At 42.2% G+C, this 15429-nt stretch overlaps 1 protein-coding gene and 1 long non-coding RNA gene across 10 annotated transcripts in view; one reads left to right on the forward strand and one right to left on the reverse strand.

Annotated features, from left to right (window-relative positions):
* The window catches only part of LOC135975342 (uncharacterized), a 54948-nt gene that overhangs the window by 33594 nt on the left and 5925 nt on the right, over positions 1–15429 (reverse strand). The window lies entirely within an intron of this gene.
* PTN (pleiotrophin) overlaps positions 8920–15429 on the forward strand; it is a 112911-nt gene continuing 106401 nt past the window's right edge. For 2 of the 9 annotated variants that reach the window (XR_006174876.2, XM_005296352.5), the window contains exon 1: positions 9164–9397. The gene's annotated coding sequence lies outside the window, so the exon portion shown is untranslated. Of the gene's footprint in view, positions 9398–9541; positions 10063–15429 lie in introns of those variants that run through there. The other 7 variants (XM_005296351.5, XM_042851936.2, XM_042851930.2 and 4 more) reach the window with 7 other exon arrangements.

The raw sequence follows: 15429 nt of genomic DNA on the forward strand, positions 1-15429 counted from the left end.
GATGGGAAACTGAGGCCCAGTGAAATGTAGGTTATATCGACCCTGGAGCTAGAAGGTGCAATTTCCATCGTGGGTAGCCAGACCCATGTGAGCTTTGATTGAGCTTGCACACTAAAAACAGAAGCAGAGCGGCGGCAGCACTAGGGCTAGCTGCCCTGAGTACAATCCCATCTGAGACCCTAGGGCATGCAGTCAGGGGAGCTAGCCTGTCCTATGCACATGTCACGATGACGATGCGGCTATTTTCAGTAAACTCACTCTACCAGAGCTAGTGTGAGTATGTCTACCTAAGGTGGAAATTGTACTTTCCAGCTCCACTGTAGACATGCCCTAAGTGACCTACCCAAAGTTACACAGGAAGTCTGTGGCAGAACCAAGAAATTAACCTAGGTTTTCTAGACGTCAGTTCTTGGCTTTAATCACAAGGCCATCTTTACTCTCTATGAGGAAAAGCTTCTCTCAGAGATGAAAATATAATATATTTACAATTATATAACCCTTTTAATCTGAGGATATCAAATTATTATATAAACATTCACTAATTAAGCTTCACACCACCCCGCTGTAGTCCGTGAGTAGCATACTCATGTTACAGCTGGCTAAACAGAGGTGCATGTGCCTCAATTGCTAACAGACCCAAGGACCCTAAATTCCAGTTCTCATCTCTGTCTACTTGATAACATGCCTGATAAATGTTACTGCTATTGTGGATGTCACCTTGCTTCTTATTGTTTCCTTAGGGTCTGGCTACACAGCAAAAAACAACCCCCAGCAGTGAGTCTCAGAGCTTAGGTCAACTGTCTTGGGCATGCAGGGCTTGTGTTACAGGGCTAAAAATAGCTGTGTAGACATTTCTGCCCTGGGCTGGAGCCCAGACTCTGAGACCCACCAGATTTCAGAGCCCAAGCTCCAGCCCAAGCAGGAACATCTACACTGCTATTTTTAGCCTCCTAGCCTGAGCCCAAGTTAGTTGAGTTGCGCTCTGAGGCTCGCCGCTGTGGGTTTATTTTTTGCAGTATAGACATATCCTGTCTCCTTTGCATTGAGGAGTGTTTCATGAGCCAGTGTACTGTATTTTTTTCAAGCTTCAAGTTGCAGCACTTCCAGCACAAAGAAAATAGGAAATCGATTCTCCCCACACACAGTTTCTTGGGGCTTTAAATGAAAACTGGGAGGAGGCTGAGGAGGATATAGCCTGCAGAACTGCAACATGCTTTCCACCCATCCATGTCTACATTAGGTGGAAGACTGATTCCAACCCCTGCAACCAGCAATCTAGGAGTGGGTTTGGGATCTTTTTATTAATAGGAGTTCTAGATGCTTAGCACTTCTGAAAATCAGGTCCAAAGTGTCTCAGGTTTGGCACCCAAAAAATGACACCTACAATACATAGTCATTAAAAAAAATAATTTTGACTTTAGCCTCTTTACCTCAGTTTCTCCATCTGTAAAGTGGGGATGGGAAAATTTATGAACCTTGTAGCTCTAGGTAGTGTAGCCTAGGAGATAGCACAGTGGACAGTAGCACTCTGGAGACCTGGCTTTCCCCATCTGTAAAATGGGGATAATGATACGGCTATCCTTTATAAAGTGTTTTGACCTCTACTGATGAAAAGTGCCATGTAAGAGATGGATATTATTATTGAAGTGCAATGTATTATGGCAACAATAGTTATAGTAACAATAGTTAAAGTTTCATTTCAGCTCCCATGCTAAGCCCCTTTTTTTCAGTTGGCCACAATGTGTGTACATGTATACGCTACAGTTGGGACAGAAAGTTTGTGGGAATGAACTGTTAGAAAGAGCCAAGCCTATGAAGAAGGCTTAGACTGAGGGTTTCATGATTTTGAATTACCCTTCTGTTGTTAAACCAGACTCCAGGAAGAATGACATGTTCCTACCCTGAGTGTGTAGGGTTTTTTTGGACTGTGGTGGGGGGATGTTTTCATCAATTAATTTCATGCCAAAACAAAAGCCACTGCACAAACATGTCTATACGTTTCCAACACTTCTCTGATGGTTGGAGAATAACTATTAATAAGATCCTATGAATAACAGTAAATCACACTTGGGGACTGAATCCATGAATATGTTTGCAAATTTCCTATTTGATCAACTCTTTGTAGGAATAGCTCTTACTCTCTGGCAATATCACTTTAAGACAGTCCAAAACAGCATATCAGAAGAGGACAGCAACGGCACCTGCTGACATTAAACAACCTTTCAATCCATTTATCAACATTCTCATCCTTCCCCATTCAAAGCAGCTGAAACAATAACTATCAATAAAAGAAAATTAATTGATATGCAGAGCATATTAAAAGCCAATGATGCAATGTGACTGATTCTCCCAAACTCCTCTTTAAAGGCATCAGCAGGCCTCAGATTTTCTACATCCATGAACGAAAAGTAACTAGCTAGGTTATATTAATGTGAACATTTTATTAAATATCATCCTGCCTCAAGGCAGCTAACAGTATTCCCCAATACAAATCGTTTGTTGTTGTTTCTGTAGACTCTTTTATGCTGTACTAATAGGACCTATATTAACATTGTAAGCAGTCTGGCATGGGAGGAAAACCAAAAGCTCAGTCTGCTTGTTTGGAAAGGTCTGCAGTGGAATATCTTAGTGTTTATCCAGAATAAATGGAAAGGGAATGGCCAGGAGGGATGAAAACAATAATTTATAGCTTGAAATAGAAATATGGCTGAATTCTTGTAGTGTTAAACAATGTTTAAAAGTAAGTTACAGCAATGGGAATGTTGCTACTGAACTACAATTTCATGTCTCCCTCTCAGAATTTGCAAACATTTCAATACTACCTTATGAATAAGGGAATTTATTATTATTAATAATAACAACATTACATTCGAGTCTATAGGCCTCAGCCAAGATTTGGGCCCCTTTTGTGCTAGGCATTGGATATATAATACTGCCCCAAAGAACATACAAAGAAATTGCTGATAGAGCAAAAGACTCAGCATGAAAACCTGCTCCTTATTGATTATTAGATGGAAAATATCAATGAGCAAGACCAGTAAAACCCCATGCCACACACAGGTCTAATTCCAAAACAAAGCAGATCAAGGAAACTTGATCAGATAATCTCCTTGCCAAAATCTCACCAATCATACTTTAAAAAAGAATGGTAAACAAAATGATAATTGCCAAGTTCATCAATGTCAAGAGAGGGTTTCTTGAGCATAGGCCTAAATGTTCACTTGACAGATACTGGGATCTGATCTGCATGGGAAGATCTTTGCACTCATATATTACCCCGCTTAAATTAATGAGGCTCCATGAAGGAATATAAGAACATAAGAACGGCCATACTAGGTCAGACCAAAGGTCCTTCTAGCCCAGTATCCTATCTTCTGACAGTGGCCAATGCCAGGTGCCCCAAAGGGAATGAACAGACCAGGTAATCATCAAGTGATCCATCCCCTGTTGCCTATTCCCAGATGCAAATCTTCAACTGTGCTGATCTAATTTGCAAGATCAGAACCTATATTTCTACTGGTTGTGAAGATGCTGGGCCTGACTCTTCTCTCACTTACATTGGTTTTACACTTGTGTAGCTGCATTGATTTCCCTGGATTTACACTTGATTTACACTAGCCTGACAAAGAAGAAAATTAGCCCAACTGAGTGAATGTGAAGAAGGAAGAACCAAAGAGAGCATCGAAGTGAAGGGGAAGAGGAAACTGATGAATAAAAAATGGGGAGACATAATGAAGTAAAAGATTATTGCTTTATTTTGAAAAATTAAATGTACAGTACTGCCAACCCAACGTGTTCAAAAAGCATGAGATAAAAAATCATGAGATTGGCTTAACAATCTTTAAATTTTAAAAAGTAATACATTTTGGGTCTTTTTACTTACCTTCAGGTTTTTGAGCCTCTTAGGCTTCACATTTCAAACTTTTCCCTGCAATCAGGAGGGCTAGAAGCTTACTTTCTTTAAAATGAAAGATGAGCATCTTGTGTAATCACCTGACTCTGGAAGCTGGGGCTTAAAGAAAAAAACCCTCATATCATGAGGCTCTATGATAACATTGTGAGAATTGGCAATACTTCATTTAGCATGGAGTGATATCTTACGTGACTTGCTGTCAGTGGTATTCACAGTACTTATATGGCAGTAAATGTATATTTACTAGTCCTACTGAACTACTCACAGTAGTAAAGTTAAGCATGTTCATTAGTGTTTGCAGGGTTGGTGCCTTAATGTGTCTATTGAAATGCTGTGTTTATATGTTAATCAATTTATCCAGTAACCCCGTCTGGGTCATTGAGAGTCCTCCATGTCACAGTTGAGATACAAGAGCAGGACAGCAGATGTTACTGCTGCTTGCATTTCACCTGTTAAGTGGATAACAGAGCAGATCAGAAAACTGAAATTTTCCTGTGAGAAATTTTGAATGATATCATTATTCAAAAACAATTTTTTTTCAATATTTTCCTGCTAGAAGTTTCAAAACAGTTCAGGATGACAATGTTTGTTTTGATTTGGCTTAAGATGTCATTTTCGTTGCTTTAAACCAAAAAAATAAAACAAAAACAAAACAAAACATTTTAAGTTGAAACAAAACGAAACTTGTTGTTTTGAATCAGCATTTGACCATAACATAGCATTTTGTTTTCGTTTTTACAAACTTCAAAGCTGAAATGAAACACGATTTTTAAAGTGAAAATGAAATGAAAAATTTTGTTTAATTTCAACATGGTGAGTTGAAACATTTGTTTTGACATTTCATATTGGAAAAATAGCAAAACTTTTTGCCAGAATTGACAATTTCCCATGACATTTTTCAATTTTTCTGAAACTGTATTATTCAGCAGGAACATTTACTTGATGAGAAATTTCAGACAATGCATAACTAGACCTTTCTCTCCAGGAGTGTCATTCCAGCACATCTCCCCAGCACAAAATAAGAAAATATTAAACTAAATAACATGTATGCACAAGAGCAACTTTATGCAGGTGATCAGTAGCCCAATTGAAGAAAATGGAATTAGTCAAATATGTTGTTACACATAAGTATAAGTATTTGCAGAACTGAGGCCTAAGATTGATACTTCGGGGTATTAAATGTGTGGGTTTTTGTTGTGAAGTACTTAGCACACTATTAAAATAATAATAATATTGAATTTGCAATTTCTTGGTTTGCATTCTTCACCAATATGCCTGAAAAACTGAGTTTTAATGAGTGGATCACTTTTAAACTACAGTTTGTGATGTGAATGATTATCGTTTTTTAAACCACATCGTTTCCCCCCTATTCTAATTATAGGGCTATAGTTTCTGTGACAATGTGCATGCCACTGTGCAGCCTTAATATAAAGCTGGTCTGAAAAGAAACACAACTCAGAAGCAGTTGATTCCACTGTTCAATACATCTACTAAATAATTCAGTATCACTAATGGAAGTCTGATCTTAGTGGAGAAGCAGGCTTCTGTGGGCACTCACTGCTGGTTTTGGCAGCCAGACCCTGGAGAACAACAATGGAGCAAAAGGTGAAAAAATCTTTAACTGTTCTTGTGTTCTCTTTTCTGCTTTCCCAGAATTATATTATTTCTTCCTGGTGGCAGCTGCAGCTGAGAGCTGAGCGGTGATAAAAAGAAATTGATATTTACAGTATGTCTGAAACAAACAAACAAAGTTCAAACCACGCTGACCTATTGACTGGCATGTGTTTTTGTTTGGTTTTAGAAATGCACTGCATCTTTCTGCTAAATGATGGGAGCAAAGGCAATGAAACACTTATTGGGGGCAAATTGCACAAGGTATTGCCTCCAAATTTCATACTCAGGTTTTAGGGTTAGAATTTTCTAAGGAGGTGAGGTGCCCAATTCTCACTGAAAGTCTGAGAGTTAGGTGCCTAACTCCTATTGGCACCTTTGGAAATCCTTGCCTAGAGGTACTGAGCATCCACAACTCCAATGTAAGGCAAAGGGAGCTGAGGGTGCGCTTAACACCTTACAAAGGAAAATAATCAGCAAGATGAATTCTCATATGAAAGGGCTTCTATTTTTAGGCACACTCAAGATTCCCAATCCTGATTATCTTTAGGAAAACCCATCCCTTCCAAAAATACTGTGAACATCAGCTGATGGAAATATTTGGAGTCATTTACTGGTGCATTACCATTGTGCATCAACAGTCAAAAAAATCTGTATACCTTGTTCCCTTAATCTTTGCTCTTTTCCTTTCTAAAAGGAGCAGTCTTCACCACTCTTCTTTTCTTCTTGGAGACACTGTCTTAGGCAGTGAAGAGGCTACTCAAAAGTAAAGGTTTGACTCCTGTAGCTCCTAACCCATTCTTTATCTTCTTTTTTTTTTAACCAATCTAAAACTGATAGCTACAAACAAACCATAAGGGAAAAGATTTAAAACCTAGCCAGAGATAGCAGGTTTCTCTAGCAGCCTGTAAGCAAGATCTCCTTTTTAGTTAAATTTAGATTCCTTGTGTGTCTAGGCCAGATTATTAATAACCAAGGGCTGCCTTTCAGTATAGGTATTTTTATCCTTCACATGTTACCCAGACTTAACTCTTTGTCTTTATGTCCCCCTTTCCATCACCCAAGAAGACCATCTAGATGTAGGAAATAAACCATTGGTTGGGTCAGGTGAAATAATAAGAGACAAGGTGGTGAAACAGAACTTGGCAGAATCCACTGGCTGCATCTAACAAGAATATTTTTGCACCAGTTAACTGGTTCCTTATCACCATTCTTCTCCATGCTGTCCAGTTGATTTTGTCCCATCTTGCTTTAAGTACTTTGGGAGGCCCACCTCACTAGTTATGAGACCATCTAGAAAGTCACTTGTCATAGTCCTATTAATGTCAAAGGTGTCAAACGTAGACTCTTTGGAGCAGGAATGTGTCTTACTATGTTTATACAGTGCATAGCACAATGAAATCCTGTGCTCAGTTGGCACCTCTAGGTGCTACTGTGATACAAATAATATTAAAACACACCTATTACTTAACTTTCCAGAATTGAGGTGCTTTCATTTTTGATTAGAGTTCCTTCAGACTCTAATTCATTTACAGTTGAACAGATGCATAATCATGTATACAATTGAGTCTATAGCCTCTCCAAATCCTAATGCAAGTCACATCACACAAGATTAGAATTTGGTTCAATGTGTGTACTCAGTTTCATCAAATTCAGATCTGAGATGTGGTGGGGGAGGTACCAGGGATTGCTGTAACTGGGGAAAAGTGTCAGCTGAAACTGGTTTACAGTGGAAAATTGGGTTTTTAACAAAATGAAAATTTTAATGGAAAGTGACTGCTTTCTGCAGAAAGTTTCTCTCCCTCTCTTTAAAAAAACAAACAACCTCAGTTTTCCTTTTTTCAACAAAAAATTGAAATTTTCTGCACGGGGAAACATAATTCTGACCTGCTCTATGTCTCGATTTTCTCTTTAGCCCATAGAAAAATGTACAAGTCAATCTGCAATATTCTTCCCTTGTCTCACCAATCTGCTCCAACCTCACTCTTCATCCAGAGCACAGTTTTGGTGGCAATCAGATGAACAAACCTTTGAGGCCAAAGATGTCAAACATTCTAGGCTATGTGGGGCAGGGAATGTCACTTACTATGTTTGTACAGTGCTTTGCACAATAGGGTCCAGCTCTCAGGTGGAGCACTCCAGGGACTCCATAAGTCAGCTACTAAGTATCCCTCTTTATTGTTGTGTGGCTTGCATAATTTTCATCCCATAAGAAGGAAGTAGATTTCTCACTGCAGTCCTGGCCATTTGACTCCAGAGAAGCCTGGCTTATATTGCTAGCCCAGCTGCTAGAGAGAACTGTTCTATCTGAACCAGTCTACTATTTTGTGTTGATGATCAAAGTTGTTTGTCTTCAGTGACATTGCTATCATTAAATCCCGCTGTGGCTGTGTGATGAAAGCAAAGGAAGAAATGGAAGGGATTAGTTTACTTCAGCCAGAAAGAATCCAGGTGGGTGCAATTATCCAGTCTGGGATTTACTGTACAGTGCATTTTATTGTTACAGGTGGAAGGTGTTAGATGATGCAATATACATTTTTGCCAGACAGAGGACTTTCTTAGCTAATTTATCTGGAAACAGGAGAACCTGAACTGGATGTCTGCATTAACTTGGAATAGGAGCCAAAATTTATGACCCCAGAAAGAAGACCAAACCCCAAAACGCTGTGTGCCTTTATAGCCAAGAAATAGTCTCACTCTAGGGTTTAGAAACTAGAAAGAATATGCCTGACTTTAGAATGTTAGCTACATTTTTAATTCAATTGGCAATTGGGGAGCATTCTCATTTAACAAATGCAATGAGGCTAAAAGTAGGGAAAGCCTGCCCCAAGTGAAAGCTTTTATGTAATTCCAGCAGTCAACAGAACTAGAGGTTATGAAATTTCATGAAAAAAAAGTTTTGTGATATTTTCAGCCTAACTGGAAATTAAAAGTACCAGACATCTTTTTCTTTCAATGTTTCCAGTCAGGAGATTCAAATAAAGTTGGATTCAAAGCCCAGTTAACTCTTCTTGACTTCCATGGGCTTTGGATCAGGCCCATAGTGCCAAAAAGTGAAATAATTATTTTTGTCTGAAATTTCTGAGATTTGTTACTGGCTACCTGGGAGGTAAATGCGAATCTCCCATGCGCTGTGGCTGACAGCGAACCCACGCTAGCCGTCTCAGCTCCTTATGTGTGCACATTGCAAACAGGAACATAGATTCAATCGGATTTTTTTTTAATAAGTTACCTGGCACAGGGGCTCGCAGACATTAGCCCTCCTGACCCAGTACATTATGGTGCTGACACTGCCTCTCCAAGTAACAGAACTTGGGGAACTGTCACCATCAGACGAGGGTTTTGTAGAGCTTCTCTTTCCCAACAAAGCTTTACTATTTGCTCACCAGAGCCCCAGTGCATACAACATATGAAATTGCAGAGGAGGGATGCTACCCTGCAGCTCCCTTTTCTTAGCAGTAACCGAGGAACTCAAATCCCGCACCTCTTCGAGTCCTAGCCCCTCTCCCATTCCCCTGCCTTCCTCCCGTCCCGGTGGGCGAGACTGCCCCTGGAGTGACCTGCTTTTAATCAGCTTCCCAAGCAGATCACATGAGTGCAAAGTGCTCTCTCGCGCTCTGCCTCCCTCCTCTCTCGCTCGCAGTCTGCGAGCAATTGAGTCCAAGCGAGGAGCGGCGAGTTCCCCGCCTTGAGCAGCCAAATCTTGGCGAGACAATCCCGGCCGGAGGGGGAAAGCGAGAGCGCACGGGGCGGCGAGGCAGGAGAGGAGCCCCCAGATCCAGCCCGAAAGAGACGGGTCGGCCCCGCGCTCCCAGGCAGCCAAGCCCCCAGCCCGTCCCTCCGACCCGAAGGCAGCGTGGCCGGCAACTCCACGTAAGTCGAAGTGGGTTTGCTGGGGCTGAGGCGCGCGTGTCAGAGGGTTGCGCCCGAGGCGCTTTCTTCCGCTGGGGGCAAGGACAGCGCGGGGGAGCGGGACCGCCGGGCTGCCCTCGGAGCCAGGCGGCTGCCGGGCTCAGCGCGGGCGGGGCGGGGCTCTCACCTGGCCCGCCGCGGAACTGTAGCGCTGCAGGGCGGTGCGGACGCCTGGCCGGGGGCAGGTCTCCATCCGCGGGAAGCGGGCTGGGCTCCCTCCGCGGGGCCGGGGGCAATGCCTTGCGCGGGTCCTCTCCAGGTAGCAACTCGCGGGGAGGGAAGTGAGCGGTGCCGAGGGGCCGCGGAGAGCATCGCTCTGGGCATTGCTGGGGGTCTCCTCGCCCCCCCCCCCCCCCCGGCCAACTGGTGTCGGGCACAGCTGCTTCTCTCCCGGGGCTGTAGTGGCCGAGGAGCTCTGGCCTCGCCCAAGGGACCAAAAGAGCAGCAATCTGGCTTTTCTTGGGTTGGAAAAGAGCCGCCCCCCACCCCTTCGGTGACTTGGGGCTGTACTCGAAGGTGTTCCCCAGACACCTGTATCCGCACCCCAGCCTGCTCCCCGCCGCCACGCAGACGCGGGACTCGAGCCTAAAAAGAAGCCCCCAGAGCCCCCGAGAAGTGCCGCCCCCGTGAGTAGCACTGACTGACTCCAGGGGGATGATCTGTCCAACCCCCTCCCCGCAAGCTGCTCCAGCTCCCCTGCCTGGCTGCCGCCTTCCAGGCCGCCGCCGAGGATTACTCTGAAGGCTAATAGGATAATAGAGCAGTTCCGTGCTCTCAGCTCAGCGCGATTTGAGGCAACTGCACAGCTCGGTTTAGCCACTTGATCATAACTTGGCATAAAAGGCTGGCGGATCAATATGTGGCAGTATTGAAAAGCTAAGGGGCAGGAGGGGGAACTTTACACAGTGTAAAGAAAAAAATGTCAGGATCTGCGGGCAGAAAGTGTGCTCAAGAGGAAGGCCAGCAGCATGCACCTAGGATAGGCAACCTGCTATGGATGCCTCTCTTACCTGGGGTCCTGCAGGGATCAGTTCTTGGTCCGGTTCTGTTCAATATCTTCATCAGTGATTTAGATAATGGCACAGAGAATACACTTATAAAGTTTGTGGATGATATCCAGCTGGGAGGGGTTGCAAGTGCTTTGGAGATAGGATTAAAATTCAAAATGATCTGGACAAACTGGAGAAATGGTCTGAAGTAAATAGGATGAAATTCAATAAGGAGAAATGCAAAGTACTCCACTTAGGAAGGAACAATCAGTTGCACACATACAGAATGTGAAATGACTGCCTAGGAAGGAGTACTGCGGAAAGGGATCTGGGGGTCATAGTGGACCACAAGCTAAATATGAGTCAACAGTGTAACACTGTTCCAAAAAAAGCAAACATAATTTTGGGATGTATTAGCAGGAGTGTTGTAAGCAAGACACGAGGAGTAATTCTTCCTCTCTATTCCGTACTGATTAGATCTCAACTGGAGTATTGTGTCCAGTTCTGGGCACCACATTTCAAGAAAGATGTGGACAAATTGGAGGAAGTCCAGAGAAGAGCAACAAAAATGATTAAAGGTCTAGAAAACATGACCTATGAGGGAAAATTGAAAAAACTGGGTTTGTTTAGCCTGGAAAAGAGAAGGCTGAGAGAGGACATAACAACAGTTTTCAAGTACATAAAAGGCTGTTACAAAGAGGAGGGAGAAAAATTGTTCTTCTTAACCTCTGAGGATAGGACAAGAAGCAATGGGCTTAAATTGCAGCAAGGGAGGTTTAGGTTGCACATTAGGAAAAACTTCCTAACTGTCAGGGTGGTTAAACACTGGAATAAATTGCCTAGGGTGGTTGTGGAATCTCCATCATTGGGGATTTTTAAGAGCAGGTTAGACAAACACCTGTCAGATATGGTCTAGATAATACTTAGTCCTGCCATGAGTGCAGGGGACTGGCCTAGATGACCTCTTGAGGTCCCCTTCCAGTCCTATGGATCTATGGTGCAAGCAATGTCCTCACTTTGGTCTCAGAGACTTAGGGCCAAACTCTATGCACTGATAAGCACATTAATGCTGTTTGACTGTAATGGGAGTTAACCTGCTTATCTGAGGGCAGGTCTTCACTACGGGGGGGGGGGGGGTCGATTTAAGATACTGAAATTCAGCTACGCGAATAGCGTAGCTGAATTCGACGTATCGCAGCCGACTTACCCCGCTGTAGGGACGGTGGCAAAATCGACCTCTGCGGCTTCCCGTCGACGGCGCTTACTCCCACCTCCGCTGGTGGAGTAAGAGCGTCGATTCGGGGATCGATTGTCGCGTCCCGACGGGACGCGATAAATCGATCCCCGAGAGGTCGATTTCTACCCGCCGATTCAGGCGGGTAGTGTAGACCTAGACCTAGAGTAATAGTTGACCCTTTACTGCTGCTAAAATAAGTAACTCCAACAGGTGCTGATGGATCAGTTGTAGAGTTGTTATTGCTAATTTGTTTTAAAACTTAAAGGCCTGTGGGGGCGGGGTTGGGAAAACTAGGCCAAACTCTGCTGTCGGTGAGACTGGTGTAAATACAAAGTAACACCATTGACTTCTAAGTGAGAGAATAACTTCTCCCATTGAGTATAGAGATAATTCTGCTGATATATCGTATTGGTTTCTGTCATTTATTTGTCTTCCTTATATATATTAGGGCTATTTACATGCAAAGGGAATCTTTTCATTTCATTAAAAGTTTATCTGCTCCTGTTACTTGCTCTCTACCTGAGGTCAGACTTCTCAGTTTTTGATATCACAAGGAGATGAATGAATAATACATTTGAGGAAAGTTCTGAAGCTTAAATTCCACCAGGAATTAAGCCTGCTGTGACCACATCCACTTGGGCTTGTTTATAAGCAGTGTGGAATTGTATATATTATGCTTTTTCCCTGTTCGATATCCTTACAACTGTGGCCAGAGGAGTGGGTTCTAACTAGATCCAGCTTACTTTAAGTCAGAGGAGCAGGTGGAAGGGCATTTTAGCCAAAGGTTCTTCAGCTCTGAAACTTGCTACCTTTCCATTGTTCCATCACAGCTTCAGTTTGGTATTGTTCTGAGCCTGTTGCAAAATATAGCTTTTGGGGTAGCTAATGGATTGAGGGAACAGGTATGCTTGTAGGTGCAGGCTGTTCTAAGGGGATAGTTGTTTTTATGTACCTTTTGAATGTTGCATGATAGCTGCTGTACAGTGGGAATTTTACTTTTTATTGTCTATTATAAACACCTCCCCCCCAAAAAAACAACAACAACACTGAAATATCAATCAACAGAAATGATCCAAAGGGAAACTTCCCCCAGAAAAGGTAATATGTAATTTGTGACATGGTAAAGCTGTTTATTTGTTGTTGTAAGTTTGATGGAGGGGAAAGGAAAAGTTATCCAGCTAGAAGGAAAAAGCTGTGCATAACTTAATGACCATCTATATGGGCAAGTATGTGTGGAGGGACAAGTAGAAAGTTGGTGTCTCTCTGGACTAAGTTCCTTAGCAATTGGAACCTTATCCAGCACTCACTGAAGAAAAAGGAAAGACTCCCTTTGTCTTTAGTGGGCTTTGGAGCAGGCACTTGGACAGAAGGGTGGGAGGGAATTTTGTCACTGGCTTCAGTTTTGTCTTTTCCAAAGGGATACATTTTTTGCTTTTTTTTATTTTAGTCAGTAGCATCTTCCTTCCCTCTCTGGTAAATGGTGCAGACAAGGGAGGCCTTCATCGCTAATGTGGGCACTTTCTTGGTTGACTTGTGGGAGGTGCTGTCTGACTTCCAGCAGCATCACCTCCACCAAATTATGTCACAACTAGATCTGATCTCCCTTCTCTTGGTCTCGCTGGAGTCTGTTAGATCGGAGTACTCTCACAGAAGAACTGTCCTTTCTATGTGAGCTCTGAAAACATACTGATTTGACACACACTCTGTTATAGTTTAAAACACTTGTGCAGTGCCTTAGTGGGGTTATCACTTATATAGAGAATTACAATGCAACACTGAGTTACTGTGGATGGAACTTGCTTTGCTCATGAACCTTGTCTTCCTCCACAGGCCACCTCCCTTGCATATATTCTCCATAAGCTTGTGGTGTTTTCTATGGGAGCAGGTCTGTGACTAACAGTGTAATCTCCACTTCAATATTTGCGGCCTTTTGCTGACTGGTGCATCAAAAGCATTTTTCGCGTAGAGGTTTCATTTCAGGGCTTTAACTGAGGAAATCTATATATGTGTCAAGCCTATTCATAATAAATCATTTAAAATGCTGTCCTGGGATCAAACCAGGTCACTGTAACACATACACACTGCTCTTCATATGCTTAGAGTGACCTGCACTTGGTCAATCCATATACCTGGTATGGTTGTCTCTGATTTATCTTCCTTGGACAGCCTTGTTCACAGGGAGTTTATGTTGCAAATTATTCACAATTCTTGGCATGCCGAGCAGCCTCAAACTTAAACTGCAGCCTCATTTTCCATCCACTCAATACCACACTTACATGTGTCCGAGTTTCCATGGTGCCATCAAGCTTCTAGCTAGATATTGACATTTGACAGCAGGAATATCATTCTGTGTTGCTGTGTATATTTAGTGAAACTATCAAAGCCATTTAGGGTGTGCATTTCTAATTTATATCCATATCCTCATATTGTTAGTTAGTGCTTGTTAAGCGTTGCCTAACAGCCCTGGTTACATAGTTAACAGCAACAATGAACTTCAGATACAGCTTAGACAACCGGTGTTTTGAGATAAGCAGAAGGATCCATATTTTAGGTTAGTTTGAGCAATTTAGCATCACGTGGACACAAAGGATAACATTTTAAAAAAATGCCCAAGTCCTTGATGGCTGCTATCACGTAGGTATTTTTGAAAATCTTCTCAATTGTGGCTTTCTGAATGTTAGTACATAGAGTGTTCCTTCTCTGTAGAGCTGTTTAGGTTGAAGTAGAAAAGTATGTATTGTAAGATATTTAAAGTGGATTTCAGAGGGCTTGGGAGGAGCCAGAATGCAAGAGCCTTACTTCAATTGAAGTTTTATATAAAAAGCTTTATTCAGAGTAAGCCCAAAATGGGGTTAAAAAGTACAGAGGTGAGCTATGGTATGTAAAATGTGCCTTTTAGTAAAATAACCGGCCATAACAATTTGCGCATTATTACTATAGAAATATTGCTACTCTGGCTCAATTAATTGACATGGCATACAAGGTGGCAGTGGTCAAACAATTTGTTAGAAGCAATAGCTCTCATGGTGACATAAACTTTGTGGGGAGAGAGAGATCTATTCTAGTTACTTGTGCCAGCAGCAGTCCCAGCTGTGCATTGTCCACCACCAAGTGCCTAGTTACTGAGTGGAAAGTAGAGGATGTCTCAGGAAATACAGTGCAACCAAAGCCACCTGGCCCTGGAGGTGGATTTGTTAGCCACGAAATGATGGAATTAGTATTTTAGCTCCACAGAATAAATTGCTAGCATTCATTCATCATAGTCTTTAGATTAACTATAGAACAGTTTCCAGCAATGAATTTTTTATTTCTTTCCAAATGTAATAACTAATGTTGGACATTAGACCATCAAGACCAAGAGAGTCTTCTCCACCATAACCAGTGTCCTGTTCCCCTATCTGCCATGAGCATTGCACCAATGGCTGATAGTGGAATTGTCGCTGTTTCATTCTTTACAATTTTATATGATTTGGAAATAATTGCTGTTTTTCACTACTAGAAAGTAATAATGACTTCAGATGAAGACTAAGTATTGTTAGCAGAAGTAGACCAACTCTTAGAAAATGAGATCCTGATTTTATATAAAGGCACCCACAATTATTAGTATATGCACTAATAATAAAGAATGAAGGAGGAGATATTCAGATAACCAGCAGAATTGTATCTAAACATTTGCCACTAGACAGTGGCTGCTTGTGAACATAGAGTACCATTGCGGGGGCTCAAAAAATCATTATAATTGGGGTCAGTAGCATGGCTAGGGCAGA

Source organism: Chrysemys picta, chromosome 1 (assembly GCF_011386835.1).
Source record: "Chrysemys picta bellii isolate R12L10 chromosome 1, ASM1138683v2, whole genome shotgun sequence".
NCBI lineage: Eukaryota > Metazoa > Chordata > Testudines > Emydidae > Chrysemys > Chrysemys picta.